Genomic DNA, 7,434 nt, shown 5'->3' on the forward strand with positions numbered 1-7,434 from the left:
AAGACCCTAAGTGTTAGGAAAAAATTGCAACTTTTTAAAATCAATCGCAGATTTTTTATAATTTCAAACTTATTCAAGTAAATCTGAAATTTTTAAAAACAAATATTATCTAGTAGATATTTAAATTTCCTATCCGCGAGTTAAGTCTTCCTAGGAAATAATCAAGGAAGTTAAATATAACTGGTTCTATTAAAAGTAACGGGAATACTTCCTAACTAAATACCTGGAAGTTATTATCTATACCCGAATCGAACTTATATTATAGGACACCGGGACTAAGCTAATATACAAACATTAGCTGACTGCCTATCTTTTAATAATTATTTATATTAAGAATTCGATTTTTTATTGTCGTCGAGAAAACGTTTTAAATTTTCAAAAATCAAAATGACAGAACTCATGGAACAGGAAGGTAACTATTTTGCGAGGTTAACTTTGCCTTTGAAAATTGTGATATAAATTTAAACACACTTTCAAAATTTGTAGTATGAATGCAACACATAAATCATAATCACTGGCTACAGAGTAAACTGTAATTTTACAAAATGGCAGTTTAACAACAGAGTTACTTTCAAAGTATATTCAAAACTGATGTCAAAATGGGAATTATTACCAGTTATACATTTCGGGGTTGGGGATAAAGTTCTAATGCTTCTAGCGTGATACAGAATATACAAGATGTCGAATTTAATTTAAAGTAACAAATGTGTACTTCGAAAAAATATTTTCGTCAGTGGTGCTCGAAACCGATAACCTCATTCATTAGGTGATTTAGATTGGCAATAGTTGTGTAACACAACACAATTATTGCTTAAATTACAAATATTAAACATGTCTTGCATAAAACAAAATGTACAAACTAATATTTGCAAATCATTCAATGAATCAATCTCGTTAAAAACTTATATAAAGTGTGAAATAGGGTTAAAGTCCTGACCCGGAAGCGTACTCCAACAAAGTAATCATTTAATAACTTTTTTATGTATTTATTTTTTATATATAGAGAGCAATATACCTCTCCTCGGTTCGATCACCTTTCTTATCCGCGTGTTAAGTCTTTCCAGGAAATAATCAAGGAAGTCAAGTATCAGTCATTACAGATGAACGGACGTTCCACGTTATCCGCAATCTACGATTTTGGGCAACTAATCAACGGCTAAACGACATATTACTTATATTAACAGAAACCAATTCAACGTTGAACAGTCTGCATAATATATAGATGTGTATGTCAGTGTTAGCATACACTCCTTAACCTAATATGGATCGGGGAGTGCTATGCCGTCTGACGTCAGAAGGCATGTATCCGTGTAGTGATGTTGAATAAAAATGGACCACCATTACAATGTTTCGCGACATAGGTCCTGATAACTCATCATTATTTCTTTTTCTTACACTCATAGACTGGTACTTCACCATCGTGGTTGGTGGGCTGCCCAGCTAACATATCTGGTTTTGAAAATAGACGTTTGAAGACGACTGAAAAAGAAAAGAAATAAAACGACAAATTCATAACCATGATGGCCGTCTTCTTTCCGACGAACTTGATAATATTTCAATGCTAACAATACGCTCAAGACTTTATAGTAGAGCCAGTAAATGTCGTAAATCACCCCCTAGTTGTAATATTTCTCTCTCTCTTTCATAGCATTTTGTTATGTCTTTATTTAGTTCCGTTATGTACATAATATTCAGATCTTATAGTCTTTTAGAAAGCGTGTTCATTTAAAGAGTAGCAAAAATCCTCTTTATAAAGTATGCATTTTAAGACACCTCGTATAGACATGAAATTTTTTACAACTTGCGGGTTCCTATAACAAGAGAATGCTATAAGAACCCGGTAGCAATGCAAGGGAGGTTCAATTGATATATTATGACATATCAGCTCTGATTCCTTTTCCTGGTTTCGTTAAACGTTTGGTTATTTCCGGTTAAAACTCCTATTCAAAGTTTGTGTTACGATTTTAAAAAAACGTTCAAGCATAAGGTTGCGCTTCACTTGAAATACAGCGTAGGAAAAAGTCTTGAATATTGAATAAAATTGAGAATGGAAATTGGGAATGTGTCAAAGAGACAACAACTGCGTTACCTCATACAAGCATGAGCCGGAAATATATATTGTTTTAAATTTACTGGTTCCTGTAACAAAATAAGGCTATATAAATCCGGTAGTAATGCAAGCACGGTATCAATTAATATATAGTGACATATCACCTCTGATTCCTGTTCCTGGTTTCGCTATACGTTTGGTTCGTTCTGGTTTAACATGATATTCAAAGTTTTCATTAGGATTTGTAATTTCAAACCTAACGCTACGTGCTTCACTCAAGACAAATAAAATGTGAAAGTTGGTATCTGGTGTAGTAAAATTGATATGTAAACGCAAGGCAAATAATGTTAATAAAATCTGGTTTAGTTTCATTTCAAAATACCTTTTCATGAAATGAAAAACCCATAACGATATCAGTATTCAACCACACTAATCAAATTGACGACGCTCGAACCAAGAGTACACCGAAAACAAAACATTCTATGAATTTTTATTGAAAAAAAAGGTTCTTACCAATGTAAGATTTTCTCTTTAATATGGTTATTAAAGACAACCGTAGTTTACCGCCGGTAAGAAATACATTAATGTCAGATCGACATATTGAATCAAACCACTTATTAATGAAAATAACTACACGTTTTATTTAATTTGGTATTCCGTGAAACAAAATATTTTTAATGAAATAAACTTTGCCTCAATCATTTAATAAACAATGCTTTTCAAAATGAAAATTGTAGCAATCGCTATAAGGTTACTACTTTGGGATACCAAATAGTATATTTTGTTAGAAGTGAACCAAAAGGTAAACCATGCTACACAGAGGAACAAGAGATCAGTTTACTGGAGTTTCTTATTTACATCATATTTGTTGAATTTGGATATAAACTTTGTCGGCATTCAAATGCGAACGAACTGTGCGCCTCTCCTTGCCTACCTCTTATTATTTTTGTATGAGTCGAAGTTCCTTCAGACACTTATCAAAAACAAGACTATCACAAAGCCAGATCATTTGATTTCACATTTACTAGTGCATTGATCATGTTCTTACCATGAACAATCCAAACTTTTCTGATTGGGTTCCATTAATATATCCTTCAGATCTATTAATGAAACTACAGACGTGTCTTCCTCCATTTTTAGACTAATACTAGAAATTCGAATTTGACATTACCGGTCATCTCAGTATAATTATTTATGACAAAGGAGACGATTTTAATTTTGAAATTTTTAATTCCCCCTACCTAAGTAGCAATATATCAACTTCAACTGTATATGAAATTACTTATTCTGTATTTTTTTTAGGTTGCCGCTGATTCTAAGAATTTGTGAATTGTTACCAGTGTCTGAGCAGAAAGTTGATGAACCGGTATGTCAAAAAACGTCTCGTCCTTTTTTAAAGAAGTTAATCGGAAGATACCAAAACCTGTTGATAAATTTTCCGTATCAAATTCACATTAATACACGACGGTCTTGATGTACAGATTCAAGTTACTGACGTTATTTGTCATTTAAATAACGTGCAATAATATTTTCTATTTGTCTTTGTGAATATTAATTTTACTATTTACTGTATTGTTTTGGTAATATCCGTTTGACGTGGCTCAGTACATCTACATCTTGTCATTGCATTATTTGCCATGATAAAATTATGTTTTTTGTATCTTATTTTTGCTAATGCGCTTTGTCTATATGCTTTTTGCGTATCTTTGTTGACGTGTTTGTTTGTTTTTATAGGACTTGATGTAATATCATATAGTTGATTGTTGTATCCCTATTTTTACCCATTATGTCTATTTTATTTCTTCACACATGGTTGTGAATTTATCGACTTTCATAGAAGTGCTAGATTTAGCTAGCTTTAAACCAGATCAAATCCATCATTTTGTACATATGAAAATACCTGTAGGTACCAGTCTTGTTTTACAACTCCAGTTTTCGGTGCATCTCAAATTATGAAAAGGAAACAAAATAGTCCATTTTTTCTGATTTTTTTTTCCTGTTTGATTATAGGTTTATGCTGAATTGTAACATACATATAGATTTAAAAAATATCTTGCATCTTTTCGGGGATATCAATCAAGGAAAGTGAAAGGATATCATGTTTTCTGGAAGTGGTGCGGCCTAGTAAAAACAGCAAACAGAAAGTAGGGGAAAAAAATTTGACTTCAGGGTTACGTTTCTTTTTGTTCTTCGTTGCATGACCCCCTTTTTTCTCGATTAAATCACAATTTCACATGAGCACATACATGATATGAACATGATGTTTTTCTTTCTATGTAGCATTTTTATTTTATTTTTATTTTTAAAGATTATCTGTTTTCTATGTAAGCCTATTGACCAGTCAATCCGTTTTGAATTTTCCTTGTTCTGTATTTTTGTATTTTTACTTTTTATTATATTTACGCGCGTCTGACGTATATACTAAATTTAGTCCTGGTATCTATGATGAGTTTATTTATACATTTCACCATTCATGACGTTTAGCGCGTTGAATATCAACTGCTCATCTTTTTCTGGGGACTGTGTGTGGCTTTTGGATCTGAGGATATTAATCATTGACTGTTCCCCAGATTGCACGTTACGATTTTGTGCGGGGAATGATATTTCAATATTTTTTTATGTTTATTCAAAATTATATACAAAGAATAAAATATACTAAAATTATACTAAAATGGAATGAAAATGGTATATATTAAGTGTTAGAATCGAACAATCTGGATATTCATCAAATGTATTTAAGGTAAATTAGAAAAGAGGAAAACCATAAATCTGATATAGTTAACCGCTCGACTATGTAAACTGACGAAAAAACAAATTACATTATTTAATTTGCAATTCATTTATTTTGACAGAAATTTACAATTTGACTGTTAGATCATTATATTTCTTATATAAATTTGTTTTTTTAATGTTTGTTCGAGTTTGTTTCTTTTTTAATATCAAAAGGTTGTGAATAATGTCAGGCGTCTAGTATTTGTTTTTCAATTCAACTGTTGATCTATTTTCTATAATAAAAAAGGGTAGCATGATTGCTATTATACAACTATCGATTAAGGTCAAAGTACAATGATGTGAATAATAACAGGTCATCGTACAACCTTCGACAATAAGGAAAACTTACTGTATAGTAAATGTTAAGAGACTACGGAATGGCAAGATGGGAAAACAATCAAACAGAAGAATAAGCAACGGCCTGGCTTATACAGTATAATACAACCAATAAACGAATCTTACTATGAGAGACAGTGTCCAAGCAATACCAATGCAATACGTGCTCCTCGTTTAAGAATGATGTAAAAGTAATGTGACGGATTAAATGTTTTGAACACTCGTCAGTCCCCTTTAACGAAAAAATACTGTTAACTAATTGGTAACTTAAGGTCTTGGTTCACCAGATGAGTAGTAAACACAAATACAAAAAGACATTCAACAAAGTATCCTCAATTACTGATTTAAACAAAATAAATATTATAATTTTATTTTAAAATTCCAGGTGAATAGACTCATAGAGAGTTGGACAGATACTAGATATTAAAGACGAAAAGAGAGAACAGAAAACAGAAAACGGATGTACAGCTATTTTGGAAGATAAAAAGAGTAAAAGAGGGACGAAAGATACCAAAGAGACAGTCAAACTCACAAATCTAAAACAAACTGACAACGCCATGGCTAAAAATGAGAAAGACAAACAGACAAACAATAGTACACATGACAAAACATAGAAAACTAAAGAATAAACAACATGAACCCCATCAAAAACTAGGAGTGATCGCAGGTGCTCCGGAAGGGTAAGCAGATCCTGCTCCATAGGTGGCACCCGTCGTGTTGCTTATGTGATAACAAATCAAGTTAATAGTCTAATTCGGTAGGTCACATTCATGAAAGGGAAGGGGATTGTAGTTTCGACGTAAGGAACATATCCGATATCATTTGTAAAACGGTTTTTCCATAACGGTCAACTAACTCGTGATGGCGTCAAATATGCAACATACACAGCGAGGTAAGATGATGAATAGAATACTACCGGAAAACCTCGAACGCAATTATACTAGGAAAAGAAAATGGAGTTACACAAAAGGGAAAAAGTGAAGTGAAAGATATGATTTATGTTCTAGTTATCTCTTAATGAATCAAAAAGACAGTGAATTTATTAATGGAAAAGGCACATTTGAGTCGATAACACTTTTTGTTGTTTGGCTAGTATAAGCAGAGGAACCATAGAGCAGCACCTATTTGTGTTTGGAATATATTTCTCTTTCTTTGGTATTGATGTGTGGATTGGATATATTCGTCATTGAAAACGTGATCTGTTGGATTTAATCATTATTGGTGAAAAAAGATTATCAATGGACAATTTGTTGTTGAATGTATTAAAACTGTTGAATTATCAAACTGTACTTTTAGGTAAAAAGTGTGCATATGAAAAACTTAAAGGATTATAAACTAAACAGTTGATAGAGAAATACATATTGATGTGTAAAGTATTTGAATGTGAGTTTATCTATTATGCATTGATAACTATAAAATTAATTTTTAATAATTGTTGGTAACGCTATATTGTGTGAAGCATTATAAAATCAGTATTTATAAAAATTTAGGGCTCGTCCAGGAAAAACTGAAAAAGGCAAACACAAATAAGCCATATTAACTCGCCAATTAAATTTTGTGGTAGTCGATAGTAATTATTATAAAAATATGACAACAAGGGTAAATAAAATGAAAACAACACTATATATAGTAAAACCATTTGCGTCCGAATCGCACTTCTGAACCAACCTGCAATCGAAGCGCCTAAAGCAAAATATCTGATACCAAGATTTATACATACCGAGTCACGCCAAGAAGTATACGTTCAAAAAGAAAATAAAGGCACAGAGAAAAATAATTGTAAAGTAAATAAAAAGATTAACATCTGCATCGCCTATAATGTTTAACTTAAACAAAAAGATTAACATCTTCATCGCCTATAATGTTTAACTTAAACAAAAAGATTAACATCTTCATCGCCTATAATGTTTAACTTAAACAAAAAGATTAACATCTTCATCGCCTATAATGTTTAACTTAAACAAAAAGATTAACATCTTAATCGCCTATAATGTATAACTAAAGATCAATTTGTATTATTTATGAAGAGACGCCGACCATTTATTTATCTATTATGATGTCATGAGGACGGAAAATTGCAATTTGTATATCAGGGGTTGAAACACACACTTAAAGGTTATTAAAAAGTTTATATCATGGAGAACATACGTCTAGTTATCACACCTCCAGTAATCAGCCATTCTGTTTGTCATTGACTATCATAGATGCGAACATTATGATAAATTAATCGTTTACAAAACTTTGAATTTTTCGAATAACAAAGGATAGTCTAACAT

The 7,434-nt window shown here is 31.6% G+C and overlaps 1 long non-coding RNA gene across 1 annotated transcript in view; it reads left to right on the forward strand.

Annotated features, from left to right (window-relative positions):
* LOC134711936 (uncharacterized) overlaps positions 1-7,161 on the forward strand; it is a 65,031-nt gene extending 57,870 nt beyond the window's left edge. Inside the window, exon 5 of the long non-coding RNA XR_010106247.1 lies at positions 5,544-7,161. This is a non-coding gene — a long non-coding RNA (uncharacterized LOC134711936). The remainder of the gene's footprint in view (positions 1-5,543) is intronic.
* The last annotated feature ends 273 nt before the right edge of the window (positions 7,162-7,434 follow it).

The sequence above is a fragment of the Mytilus trossulus genome, chromosome 3, assembly GCF_036588685.1.
Source record: "Mytilus trossulus isolate FHL-02 chromosome 3, PNRI_Mtr1.1.1.hap1, whole genome shotgun sequence".
NCBI classification, from domain to species: Eukaryota; Metazoa; Mollusca; class Bivalvia; order Mytilida; family Mytilidae; genus Mytilus; species Mytilus trossulus.